The 15,094-nt window shown below is 38.3% G+C and overlaps 1 pseudogene; it reads left to right on the forward strand.

The window, feature by feature from the left end:
* The first annotated feature begins 626 nt into the window (after nt 1-626).
* The window catches only part of LOC148101699 (uncharacterized), a 38,906-nt pseudogene continuing 24,438 nt past the window's right edge, over nt 627-15,094 (forward strand).

Here is a 15,094-nt window from a genome sequence, read left to right on the forward strand (position 1 = left end):
TCTTTGCTCACAGGCTTTCAAGCGTTATCCTTATAAAACGCCCTTTTTACCGTTTCTTCCCGCAGTACATATAAACAACGATAGTATTTAGGAAAAAAAACAAACATTGCATATATTTTTATCATAACTCTGGTTTTATGTGGCCTATCAACACAATTTAAAAACTGGTATAAAGTCCACACTTTTTCTGTCAATTGTTCCGTCTGTCCTGCTCACATCTCCAATGGTTGTACACGTTGTCAATAACGTCGCTTCACTCCACATCAGCCACGCCGCTTTGCTAGTTAAAACGCCGGTGTCGGTACATAAGGACACTGTCATAGCCTGTCAACGACGTTGATTAGCTGCGTATATACGAATGTGAATCGCGTGATTGGCTGGACTTTGGGATAAGGGGGCATGTTCTAATCCCATATGGGAGCAGCCAGTAGCTGTTTTGCAGTGTTAGTACTGACTAACACTGCAAAACAGAATTGTTAACATATTTACTTTAATTTTTTTTGTGTGCGCAACGCAGAGTTTTTCTGCGCAGAGACCGTGCCAGCAGTGCGCAATTGCGCACGCGCGCAGCTTAGAGGGAACATTGCTCCTAAGGACTGCTGTCTTTTATGCTGTCGTCTGCTGGAATGGCAGAGAGGGACAGGGGGAAACTCAACAAACTACTGGTCAAGAGGGCCAACTCTGTCCTGGACTGTCCGCTGAAGTCCATCGAGCAGGTTGGGGAGGAGAGGATGTTGTCTAAGCTAACATCAGTTAACATCGTGGACAACACCTCCCTGCTTGAGAGCACTGAGCAGCTCGTTCAGCAGTAGACTTTTGCACCCACAGTGTAGGAAGGAGCGCTACCGCAGGTCATTCTTACCAGCAGCTGTCAGACACTATAACACAGTTTAACATCCTTTTGGGGTATCTTACTCATCAGCGTGTTTGTTCACTGTACATTTTATACATATCTCCATGCAATTTTTCTATGCATATTTCTGTACATTGTCAACTTTATATACAAACTTCAGTTGCTTATGTATAAAGGACTACTTTGTGTCTTCCTTTTATATTTTATATTCCTCTTGCTATCATCCGTGGGATAATAAAGGTTCATTGTATTCTATTCTATTCTATTCTATTCTATTCTATTCTATGCAGACCCTATCCAGGCCAGTCAAATGTGACTTGCTTGGAGCAGATACCAACTGTCTCCTGTAGCAGAGTCCATGCTCCATTCAGGCAGCCAGTGAAGAGTCAGTTGCTGTTTGGCATTGACAGAGAAAATTTGGCAAGTTTTTCATGGGCGCAATCTACATACTCAGCTCTGTTGACTTTTCATTACAAATGCTGCACAACTCAAAGCAAAATAAACAGGCTTTCTTTCTAGTGGTATAAAATTTATTAATTTGACCAAACACAAATTTCCTCATTTATCAACCAAAGCTTCAATGACTTTACATTCTCATATATTCACATTTTAATCCATATAGTACAGATGTTTGTTCCCTGTATTCTTACTTTTAGTTCTTGTTTTTAAGCTTCATTTCATATACTTAATCTAGGCCGTATCATTAGAAGGCATAACATACATTTTCACTGCTATGCAGATGACACCCAACTTTATCTATCCATGAAACCAGATAACCTACCAATTATTAGAACTGCAGGATGGTGTGAAAGATCTATTGACCTAGACAACTTCTAACTTTCTGCTTTTAAATACAGGTAAAACTGAGGTTATCATACTCATCCCTAAAATTCTTAGAAATATGGTATCTTACCAGATTCTTACTCTGGATGCCATAACCTTGGCTTCCAGTAACACTGTGAGGAACCTTGGAGTCACTTTTGACCGGGATATGTCCTTCAATGCACATATTAAACAAATATGTAGGACTGCTTTCTTCCATTTGCGCAATATCTCTAAAATTAGAAATATCCTGTCTCAGAGTGACGCTGAAAAACTAGTTCATGCATTCATTATTTAGGCTGAAATACTGTAATTTGTTATTTGTTATTATCAGGATGTCCTAAAAACTCCTTCAAAAGCCTTCAGTTAATTCAAAATGCTGCAGCAGGAGTCCTGACTAGAAAGAGAGAGGAGTCTCTCTTTCTAGTCAGTACTCTCTCTCTCTTTTTTTTTTATTTAACAGGGTCCCTGTTAAATAAAAAAAAAATTAAAATTTCAAAACCTGAATTCAAGTAGAATGGGAGGCAGAGCCTTAAGCTTTCAGACCCCTCTTCTGTGAAACCAGCTCCCAATTTGGATTCTGGAGACAGACACTCTCTTCTTTTAAGATTAGCTGGGGAATCCCACGATGCATTGAGTAATTATTTTTTTAATCACCTTTCTCACTCACTATGTGTTAATGGACCTCTCTGTATTGAATAATTACTTATTCTCTGGCTCTCTTCCACAGCATGTCTTTGTCCTGTCTTCCTCCCCTCACCCCAACCAGTAGCGGCAAATGGCCGTCCCTCCCTGAAACTAGTTCTGCTTGAGGGTCCTTCTTGTTAAAAGGAGTTTTTCCTTCCCACTGTCACCAATGCGCTTACTCATAGGCAGTGCTAATTGTCTTGCAGACTGTTTGTTTTCTCTCTCCCCTTTGTTTTCTGTTCTCACTAGATACACAGAATGCAGGCTGGTGCCAATTTTGAATCTCCTGCTAATTGGCCATAAAAAAATTTGAAGGCACCAACCATGATTGAGGACTGCCCTATAAAGGAACCTTGCCCTCGCTGCTGTTTGGCAGACCTGTGTTGCTGCTCTGGAGAATTTCCTTTGTTAAAGGTTTGTGGTGAGAGTTAGAAGACTAGGTAAGTCTGGGGTGCCCTGTACATTTTCACACGTTTTCAGTTAAAAACACTAAATAGGATTGTGCCACCCATGTAATGGTTTTGAGCCTTTTTGTTAGATAAAGATATTAAGCGTTCTGAAGCAATGAAGCTTGTATTGAAAAATGGTTCATATATCAAAGCTTTTTAACACAGTCCTCTTTAGGGACAACAGACATATGAAGAGAATCTACAACATATAATGAACTGCTTCATTATGATTGCCCACTCTAAAAAGCTGAATTGACCGTTTCTTTTTGATATCATGTGACAGTTCTGTCTGATATCGGGCTGATGTGGTGCTTTGAATGTGTGTTTTTTGGGGTGAAAAAATGTTAAGTCTGTTTTAATAATAAATCATTTAGATGAATAAACCTTGTTTAAACGTGTGCCATGGTGTGTTCTCCTTTTGCTTGTGATTTCTTGATTTTTTTTTTTATTAAAAATAAAAAATGCGCTATATTTATAACAATGTACAACACAATCGCAATAGGTTGGGAGTATGCTTGTGCTGTAAAGTACCTGCCTCCAGCTGATTATGTAATTAACAAGTGGACAGGTACATTTATATATAATATACTATGACTTCTATAGTTATAACTGTGTGTATTGTGTATTTCTTATGCACATTTTAGACCTGGGAGCAGAATTGCTGATGAACTGGTTTTTGATTAGGAATAGGCAGAGCGTCTTCTTTTCCTGACTCCATGTCTCTAATTATGTTGCACGCTTGTTTGTGATCTTTTGCACAAAATCACCCAAACTCAGCACAAATCCTGCCAATGATTCAGTGAAGTGTCGAATGAAGCTTCGGATGTCATTGATCACGTGACTCTGTTCAAGTGAACAAAGCCTCGGCAGAGAGTTTCTGAAGGAGAAGTTTTTGGACACATTCGCTGAAGTTTCAGCTCTGGGTACTTTTTGAGAGACAAAGGAAAATACTTTTTAAAAAATGTTTATAAGCAATCTGTCAAATTATTGTGGTTGCCGTGTTGCGTTCTTCCACCTAGGTATCGTAACAGGCAGTCATATGATTGTTGGGTTTTTCTCTGTATGCATTATTGAAGGGTCTACCTTACAATATAAAGCACCTTGAGGTGACTGTTGTTGTGATTCGGTATGGATAAATGTAATTGAATTGGGTAGTTTCAAATTTTTAACATTTAAAAATTCCTTTGCTTCCTATTGCTATTCAAAATATGGTAAAGCCAGCTGTCAGTCAAATATGGATGGGCAGAGCCAGCAGAGTTGAGGAAAAAACGATTTAATAACTATACAGGTGGAAAGCCTTTTCCTCCTAATTGAAAACTGTGCTCTAGTTTTTTGTTTTTTTAAATGCATGTGGGAACTTAAAGGTGTTAAAACAGTTATCTAAAGTTAATTAGTTAGATTAGGAGTCCAGAGTAATTTCATAGTTTGAAATCTGGACCCTAAGTCTTTAATAAAGTTAGTAGTTTGCAATTACCACTGACTGGACTGTAGTAGCACTGACAACGGCACGAGAAAGACCTCTCGGTTTTTGTTTTTGTTTTTTTCCCCCAATTAACGGAAGGAGGGAGTTCTGTGGAACTGCAGCCCATCAATTATTCATTGTGGATTTTTACAGAAGATTCTTGGGAGTTCCTGTGAATATTAAAGCAGACAACCGAGCAGATGTGTTACATTGCTCTCGTCTAACAGATCTCTCTGGGATTCAGCCTGTTCCTCTTCCCCTTTGCTTTCATTCTCATCTCTGCAGGCAGCGTCATAGCCAAATACTTCACCTGGGTCAGTGGGCAATATTTGTTTGAACTTCTTGAATGAAACTGTTTTTCATAATCTTCTGCTTTAGATTTTTATTTTTTGTACGAAATGAGTCTCAACCACTTTGCTTATCAGCATGTTCCTTTTTTCAGTGAAGTGGTACCTTCAAAGCTGCCTGCTCTGCAATGAATTCCAAATGGACACATCATTCCATTAATGTTTATTATGCTGACAATGAAGACCAGTGTATGCCAATCAGTCAATTAGTTACGTTTGCCTAGCTAAGTGCTTTCTGGGAGTAGAAGTTACTGGATGGATGGAGTTTTCAGCTGTCCTGATCCAACCACGTCAGCAGTGTGCCTTAAAATCGCAGGAACAGTGTTGTTCATTTTAAAACCACAAACGTATTTTTGTGATGCACAAAGAAATTGATATCTATGTATTGGTTTAAAGGAATTTCATTTGGATCTGTCTGTAGATTTTCGCAATATCTTGTCACAAAGCTGCTTAATTAACTCCTGTCATAAGGTTGAGCAGGAATGAGGACCCAAAATGCAGACTCGTAGGCAGAACAAAATTCAGCTTTATTCCTGGACTGCAAGAATACCAAACTAGGAGGTACTAGAAACTAAACAAACAGGCAGAACACACAGCTGGCAAATGAGGGAGATCGCAACAAGGAACTAAGGAAAACAGAGGGCTTAAATACACACAAAATCAAGAACCGGGACACAGCTGGGAAACATGATATAACATGCAAGCTCTTTTGACCATGATATAACAAACACAAACTAGGCATGGGCAAACAGAGGGCCATAAACACTTGAGAATAACAATGACAACCTAATCAAAGCTAAGGTAACATTTAAACTGAAAACTACAAGGTCAAATGGGGACACATCATGCTTCTCCTGTCGTCGGTGTTTTCTTTTGCATCGGTTGCTCTTTTTCCTTTGCCATATTTTTTGTTTTTACAGAGAGCCAATATCCAACTTGGTCTGACCCGAGTCATTCTTGGCCATGTTTGTGTTGTTGGTGCTTTTTAAAATAATTATGAAATAATTATTTTTAACCAATACTGTAAATAATATGCCCTGTTGTGATCTAGTATTTTATTAATCTGTTACTTATTACTAATTAGCAAACATGTTACTGGGCATTGTATCTATGCACTTTATGGCTGCAGCTTGCTAATGATGCACTAACATTAGCTGATTGTTTCACCAACGTGAAAATGGAAAGACCATTTCTAAATCGAGGAGGGGTCCTCATCTTTTGCCATCTTACAATGCTGCAACCATTCCCCAACTCCAGTGTTGGGAAGGTTACTTTTAAAATGTATTCCATTACAGAATACAGAATACATGCCCCAAAATGTATTCTGTAACGTATTCCGTTACGTTACTCAATGAGAGTAACGTATTCTGAATACTTTGGATTACTTAATATATTATCATGCTGTTTACAACTACATGAATGTACTATTGCTGTGATTTATTACTGTTACTGAAGGTCCACAGCTCTGAACCGTAGTAAAGGGTTGTTGTCTGGGTCAACTTTGCTTGCGGGAGACAGAGAGAGGCGTTGAAAGGCTGCTCCAACGGAACTTATTGTTTTTGGAGGAAAACACGAACACGGTGTACAGTCGAGTCTTAATAGCTTACTTACAACTAGAGATGGCACGATACCACTTTTTTTATGTCCGATACCGATATCATAAATTTGGATATCTGCCGATACCGATATGAATCCGATATAGTGTTTTTTTAATCAATAAAACTGTTTTTTTAATATCTTGCTGCATTTTGTATAAGTTCATACTCAAGTTTAAATAAACAACAACACTAAAGCTATTCTGTTATACCTGTATGTAAAAAATACACTGCGCCCAAAATATTTCATAGTTCAGCAACACTGATCAATCTAATAAACTTAAACGTACTCCATCCTCCCTATTCTGATATTTTAAAGAGTATTTAGCAGAAATATTAGGCAATATTACAAACTCCCAGCAAAAGAAAATAGGGAACCACCCCCCCTCTTCCTCATGATGCTTAATCGACATAATCAACTTTAATTTGATGCAGGGTGGGAAAAAAATGCACAGAAATAAATTATTTTTCAAGAAAAATTAAATAGATTCAACATCTTTCTTCAACAGAATTGCAGACTGCACAGATGGTACCTTCCCAAAGGAAAAAGTAGTATAGCTTACTAGGGTATATTAGACTTAACAGTTACTATATACAGTAATGGACTTATATATATTTTACATCAGATTAAAACTTTGGGTGTAAGATTCAGATAATTATTTATTAAAAGCTCGACATTTTAAATGAGAATAAGAAAGAAAAGTATGTCTTTGTGCCCCCTTTTCCCTGTTCATGCCCTATCGGCCCCCCTGGCTAAACTTTGCTAGATCCGCCCCTGCACAGTTACCAGCCGTCAGCTGCATAGAAAACGATCCTGGTCTAGAAAGTAATATTAAATAAATTCTAACAACAGCTTATCAAGCTTAAATGTGCTGTTGTTGTTCAGCCGCTGGTTTCCTCTTTCTGGTGCAAAGTGGTTTAAAAAACAAACAAGAGAGACGGACTCCCAACAGAAACGCCGATCAGCTGATCATTAAGCAGTTTCACGATTGAAGTAGCAGCAGGAGAGAGAGAGAGAAAGAGGCAGTCGCTCCATATATCAGTTGTTAAGCTTAACGTGGGAATGCTTTACAAACATTCAGAGATGAACTTACACACTTGCTTTACTTCTCTCTGGGAAAACTTCCTTGGAGATGAAATGCTGGTTTGGTAGCGAAGCTCCACACAGCCGCTCTATCACGTGACACACACTGCTGCAACGTGCTACGGTTATGAGCCGAGTTACGCGATGTAGCAAGTTTTGTGAGGTGCTTTTTTTTATATTTAATGGATCGGATTACATTTTTTATTTCTCGCCGATATCCGATCCAGTAATTTAGGTCAGTATCGGACCGATACGATAGGTAATATCGGATCGGTCCATCTCTACTTACAACTGGGCTCGTCAGGCTCTCTTCTTGGCTGCAGTGGTTATTATTATATTTACATGCTTCCAGCTCCCGTTTTTGCTCGATGACAGCTCGTACTTTTCCTTTTTCTCCCTCCCTCGCTCACAGACACATAACGTGTATGGCAGTCCATTCTCCCTGCAGCACGGACTACACTGCCCATGAGGCTACATTCTTTAGAGCTATACCTGTAGCATTCTGCCTGTTAGCTTAGCACAACAACAACAAAGAGGCGCTCTCTCACCCAGGAAACACGCAGAGAGAGAGCGGCACCCTGTAACCATGGCAACTTAGCTGTCAAACAAAACCCAAACAGTCCTGACCCACCACAATATGAAACAGGGAAGTACCGCCGTGTAATCCATCTATTTCAACAAAGTAACTGTATTCTAAATACCACCTTTTTAAACGGTAACTGTAACGGAATACAGTTACTCATATTTTGTATTTTAAATACGTAACGGCGGTACATGTATTCCGTTACTCCCCAACACTGCCCAACTCTCTGTGAATGGTACTCATGACAATTTGCATATTCATGCTCAAGGAATTGACCTCACAGCCCATTGTTAATTCAGTGGGCCGGTTTCAGTTATTGTGCAAATGCACTATAAGGCTGGGGAAACCTGCAGTCAGCTGAGACTGAAGAAGTCACTTGGAAGATGGACGAAACATTTCTCCCACTGAAAACGCTACGTCCAGATAAACAGAATCAACCTTTTAGGATCTACGTACCTCGATGAATGAGCACGCATCAAGACATATGTAAACAGAATTCAGAATTACAGAGTTGGTCTCTGAAACTAATGTCATGGTGGCCACGTCCATTTTTTAAAGTGTATGAAATTAATAGGAATTAGTGATATCCAGCATGGGAAAATGGAAAAGTGAATAATGGCTACAAATAGGGATGCAACGATACCAATTTTTTCAAACCGATACGATACTGATACTTGGATCTGAGTACTTGCCGATACGGAGTACAAAAAACAATACTTCTACCACACACACACACACACACACAAATGCAATTAATTGGAAGACAGGTTTTATTTTATTCCCTGCCGATAAAAAAAATAAATAAATCTTAATAAAAATGACCACAAAAAAATTTCAAGTGAAAAATAAGCACTTCTGCTAAATTATTGCAGAGTCTCCTCATTGTAATTTAACAAAATATCACTGAACTATTGGCACTGTCTCGAGCTTTCAGAATAATAAATAAACACTTCTGTTTGGAATAAAATAAATACAAATTAGGTTTGCGAATAAATTAAACTTTTAAATTATTGCAGAGTGTCCATATTGTAAACAAACAAACAAAATAATTATTATTAAATAAATAATAAATAAAATAATAATTGGCCCCCTAGTGGCCAATCTAAAAAACTACAACAGAAATGACAAGCCACCCTCTGATTAATGAAATAAGTTAGTATCGGTTCATGGTATCGGTTAACTTTTACGAGTATGAGTACACACACATTTTACAGTATCGGCCCCGATACCTGATACCAGTATATAATATGTAGAAAAATAATTATTATGCAGATGATAACCAGCTTTATCTACCCATGAAATCAGAAATACATTTCAAAAGAATAATGATAATCCTAGAACCTCTTAACCTCTTCATTCTGGTGAATGGAATTCATACTATCTCTAGTGGAATTCCTATTCCTAAGATCCCTTGAAAATTTATATAATGAAACTTGTATGTTTTGGATACTTACTAAAACAATATATGAAAGTAATGAGAAAGTGGCCACTTTCATGAGTAAATCATATAAGGCTTACGTGATTTACTCATTTCTTTTCCATATGGGTAGAGACCGGCCCACCAGGTATTATAGGAAAAACCATAAATCCTTTGAATGAAAACAAACGCTGTTGTCACAGTGATGGACACTGTCTTGTTGGTATATATGTATCAGTCTAATAAACTTAAACCTACACCATCCTCCCTATTCTGCTGTTCTAAACAGTACCCGAAAGTAGACTGCTTGGTCGAGTTAACCTCCTGAACTATCTAGAACACATTGTGAAAACCTGAAATTAAGACAGAGAAGACTAGAGGTGAGACATGATCATTACTGATTACTGATGACAGATTTAGATATATTTTCATAAACCATTCATTTGCCACATCAATAAACAGCATCTAACATGGCAACCTTTAAAAAGTGAAAGGAGATAGAAAGACAGGTGAGAAAGAATAAAAATTAAATTGACTTTTTGATGGCATTTTACACACAGTACTGGTGCAGTATCTAGAAAATGTGGGAAAATACTGGCAAAATGAGCTGATCATTGATCAGTTTCATGATTGAAGTAGAAACAGGAGAGGGAGGGGAGAGAATGAGAGAAGAAGAGGCAGCTGTGCAGCAAAGACAGAATAAATCCAGCTTTGTGTCTTTTTCATTGTAGCTGAAGTCCGGGACAAACTCTGGTCCTTTTCACCTCAATACGAAAACGCGCAATATTTTCTCTGAATATGAGACCATTCCGTTTTTTACGGGACGGTTGGAAACTCTAATAACTAACCTTATAAATAAAATAAGATAAAACAAGTTCAACATCAATAACATCATAGCACCCGCCCAGCAGTATATAAACTCCACAAAATATGAATAAAAACAGACAGTAATATTATTCCAGATTAAATAAACTTAAAAAAAATAAACTTTAACTTTAGATATTTTGCTCTTCATAAAAATATATACTGTCAAAATTATGCAAGTTAGAAATATGAACATGCTGCCAAAACCCCAGAAAAAATAAATGAAAGCATATACAAGGTTGGAGACGCATGTAGACGGAGCTGGGCGTATAAACCAGGTATAAACCATTAAATATATATAAGTATATAAATAAGTATATAAAGCATTTGTAAAAATATAAAACCATAATATACATAAAACACAATTACTTAAAATAAATCAATAAATACACAAACACTTTAACCAGTGCTTTCTCAGACTGGATGAGTAACGGGAACCACTCACTGTCGGATCTGTAAGTGCTAAAATTATACTGTTACTCGAACCATCCAGTCGTTCTCTAAAAGAACATTAACTTTCTTAAAAGTGCTTTAAAAGTCCAAACACCCACAGCTACAAACATCTGGCTGGCACTACCCCTTCTAGGTATCCTGCAAAGGATTCTCATCGCATCATTATATGCAACATGCAGCTTCAGCATGCTACATTGTTTGTAGGATGACCACAAGGGGGCAGTATATAGCGGTGTGCAATACGCTTTAAACAAAGCCACTTTAACTGGAAGTGAACAAAAGCTGAATTTGCGTGCAATCGTATTTGCCTGCACATAGAGCTTACATCGTTGTCTGTATATGTCATCATCATCATTCATTTGCTCAGTAATAAAGTGACCGAGGTATTTCACCTTTTTATGAACTTCAAGAGTTTTTTGTGCCAGTTTAAACAAAGGGAAATTTAGCTGTTTATCCTGCTTGTTCTACATATCAAAACAGCACTTTTAGCAGCATTGTACTCAATGTCATATTGCACACCATATTCAGTACAGACATTAAGAAGATCCTGTAATCCAGCACTGCTTGGACTAAAAACAACCAGGTCATCTGCATACATAAGATGATTTATCAATGTTTTACCTAATATACACCCAGTGTTACAGGCTCTCAGCTGTATGGACAAATCATCAACATATAAATTAAATAAAATTGGAGACAAAATCCCACCCTGTCTGACACCATTGCTGACACCAAAGGGGGCAGAAATACTGCTTCCCCATTTAACCTGCATGTTCTGATGAGCGTACCAGTAAGAGAGAATCCTCACAATGTATTGAGGAACTCCTCGTGTCTTCAATTTATCAAAAAGTTTTCTGTGGTTCACTCGATCAAAAGCCTTAGAGGTACTTGTACTTTGCCCTGAGTGTATCATTACACTGCAGCTCCATCTGAATCTGCACAGGTGCAGTTCAGCAAAGTCCGCTGACTTGGTTCAACATTACTTGGCAACAGGGAAAGTGAGGCAGGTTGCACTGGTGCATTTGTGACAGCTTCACTTGAAATGCCTTCACCGCATCATACATGCCATGAACTGACAGATTTCCTTGCTGAGCTCAAAAACTCGACTGAGAACTTTTCCCCAACTCAGCCAACGGACCTCTGTATGGTAACTCTGAATCTATTTCCCACATAAAAGACTGAAATTGACGGTGATTTAAACTTTTAGCTCAGATAAAATTTACGGTCTGCGTTACGGTGATCATTATATGCTACAGCGTTTCCTGGTGTGTGATGCAGTGATATGCTGTTAACTCACCGGTACAGTTCTCCTCCTGCATCTTTACTCGCATCCTGCTGACTAGTCCGCTTTTTTCACCGCACAGCACCGGCGCTCCATCTGTTGTAAGCCCAACAAGTTTGTCCCAGCGCAGTTTCATGTCGGTTGCACTTTGACATACGTTTTAAAAAAATGTCTTTTCCTGTAGTTGTCCCGTGCATCGATTTAATGTCCAATATTTCCTTTCCACGATGAAGATGGTCAGCTGTGCAATGTCCATCATGTCTGTACTTTCATCCACAACAAGAGAGTATGCAATAAAGTTTTTGCTTCTTTCACACAACTGTTTTCTTAAATCAGTGGCCATCTCACAAACCCGATCACATTTGCCATAATCTGCGTTTTGTCTGGACACAAGACGTCGCACAGCTTCATCATGCAGCTCTTCAGAGTGGTACCGGGCTGATTTGGCTCCTCTGCTACAATAAAACTTGCTTTCACAACAGCTTCACTTTGTGATTTTGCTCTGGTGAAAAAAGTCTGCTGAAATGTCAGATTCTTCTTTAGCTCTTCTACTTTCTTTAGTTTCTTCACTGCATTTAGGTTTTTCAGCTTATCCTGACGTTTTGTCTCGTAGTGCCGTCTTAAATTAAATTCCTTAATTACAGCCACATTAGCTCCACTAATAAGACACACGGGTTTACCAGCATGTCTGTAAACATATATTCAGTCACCCACTGGCGCTGAAAGGCTCTGCTTTCAGAATCAACTTGTCTCTCCACCATTGTGAGCCGCTAGCTTCACAATAACAGAAGTTTGACTTGATTGACGCGGGAATGTTCCCAGTTAGCCTAGCGTTCAACAAGGAGGCTGCAGCGCTGCATTATGGGATCTGTAGTTTGTATATTATTAGCGCCTCATATATATGCATAACAATAATAGTACATCTATATAAAATGATCTCGCGGCCGGATATAAACGTACGCCGGGCCGGATGTGGCCCGATGGTGATTTTAGACACAAAAGTCTACCGTTCTCCAGTAAGAGATCAGCAGCAGCATGATTCTTAAAAAGACCCCTTTGTTTTAAAAAAAACTCCAAGTAATATTCAACAGGCAGTAGTTTGATCACATTGCTGTTGTACTGAGAAACGGCTCAAGAGGGAAAAAAGAAAAATAGTTTTCTAGTATTTGCAGTTTTTAAAATATTTGTACATGCGTTTTTCTCTGCTACACTTTTGTAAGTACTGTAATGTGTTTGCACTTCTCTCAGTAATCTCACTGAAAAAGAAAAAACTTATTATTTCTATTCAATTTTGGTACTTTTACTTTTACTATTGCCAGCTCCCTACTGTCTTTTTGGTGTTGGTGCCTTTTCTGGCATTTCAATAGAAATATTTTAGAAATAATATGGATTCATGTGTGGTACAGACCATGCAAGAAGGCCCTGCTGCTGTAGTAACTGAAATTCTAGTATTTTATTTCTCTGATATTTAGTAGTGACTCACAGTTAGAAAGCAGTGTTCTGGCCAGGAGTCAATATCCAGAATTTTCATAAAACCCACTGTAGAACATTTATATAACAGTCTTTTACAGTTGCAATCAACTTAATTGTGTATTCTGACTGAAAAGATCTCAATACAATGTTAGTCATCTACTCTTGCCAAGTATGATGACCTCCAGTTTCAAAGATTAGGAAAAAAATCAGACCTGGACTCAGATATAAACCTCATCAAAAGACATCAACTGTCACTGAATTATTTTGATCCAAAGGACAGTCCATTTTCCATTTATTCCTAACTAATTATTTATGTATGAGCTGTTGTGTTTGCATACCTGCAATTTTGGCAACAGTACAAATGCTACTTTTTATTCATAAGTGTATATCTGCAAATTTGCAATTTATACTGTGGTAACCAAGTAACATGGAAAAAAAAAACAAAGGTGCTTAATGAGGACTGAAGTTGCTTTGAGTGACTGTTTCCACATAAAGGTAAAGTCATGTTTGGAGAAACGTATGAATTGCTTCAGCTCCAAGGCTTCACTGTGTACTTGATTGTCTCTTCTGCTGTCCCTGACAGACTTTGTCTTGTTTTTTCAAGGGTGAAGAAAGAGTTTGCTTTCATATGAAAAAATAATTAGATTTTATCTAGATGGGAGATATTTGTTTACAGAACATCCTTTCTGTGCAGCATCATTTTTGCATTCTGCACCATGTTTCCAATCTTTCCAGTTAACAATGAAATAAAAGTACCTATCCACTATGTCTATAATTGTTTCAAACAAGCACTGCATTTGATGCATATAATCATCTCCATGATGTCTGTAGAAAACAAGAAATGTTACAAACTAGCAAAATGCATATAAGGGATTCAAAAACAATGCAGTTTGTTTCATACAGAGATTCAAGATTCTTTATTTCTCACATGCATAGTTATACAAGTACAACACGCAGTGAAATGTATCCTGACAACATCCTCAACTGTGCAAAAGGGGGAGAGACGAACGTTATATACAATAAGTGAATATATACATGGGGAGCACTGTGTGCAGTAGTAGCATTGTATGCAGAACAAACTGCTGCCAGCTACTCAAATAAATCCCCCTTGTATAACCATAAAATCTGTAGTTGCACTCAGAGTACCAGTGTGTTCGCTTTCTCTTTATTTTTTATCCTGTTAAAAGGGAGTTTTTCCTTCCAACTGTTAATGCTCACTAAAATGCTTACTTGTATGGTGTCATCATGCCGGTGTGAAGCGGTGGCAGGAGGACAGGCAGGTGCAATAATTGAAATCCTTCCCAGGAGACGGAGCAAGAAACTGCAGTGAGTATGGCCAGGTGTCCAAGTGGTAAGCTTACATAAAGAGCATTTGCGTTGCCTGAGAGCTGTAGCTCAAGAAAAAAGAAGTAAAGTGCATAGACATAGACTAAGAGCATGAAGCGTGAGATCCTGTTACCAATGTGGGCAAGTTGACAAACTGCTGGTGGTCTTAAATTTCCTTAGTAAATTGCAGACGCAGGAGAACATGGATTCTGTGGAAATTTACCAGCCGCTCACCTGGACTGTGACATCACCAGGTGTGGAGAGGCATCCAAGCCCTCCCCAGTTTGAAAGGCCAGAGTGCCCCAACCACGGATGATCTGATATCGTCGTGTTGGTGTTGTTCCCAGATCATCATGAAAATGTTGTTCCAGGTTCAACATTGCAAGTGACCAATCAC

This window comes from Neolamprologus brichardi, chromosome 8 (genome assembly GCF_056152115.1).
Source record: "Neolamprologus brichardi isolate AB-2024 chromosome 8, ASM5615211v1, whole genome shotgun sequence".
NCBI classification, from domain to species: Eukaryota; Metazoa; Chordata; class Actinopteri; order Cichliformes; family Cichlidae; genus Neolamprologus; species Neolamprologus brichardi.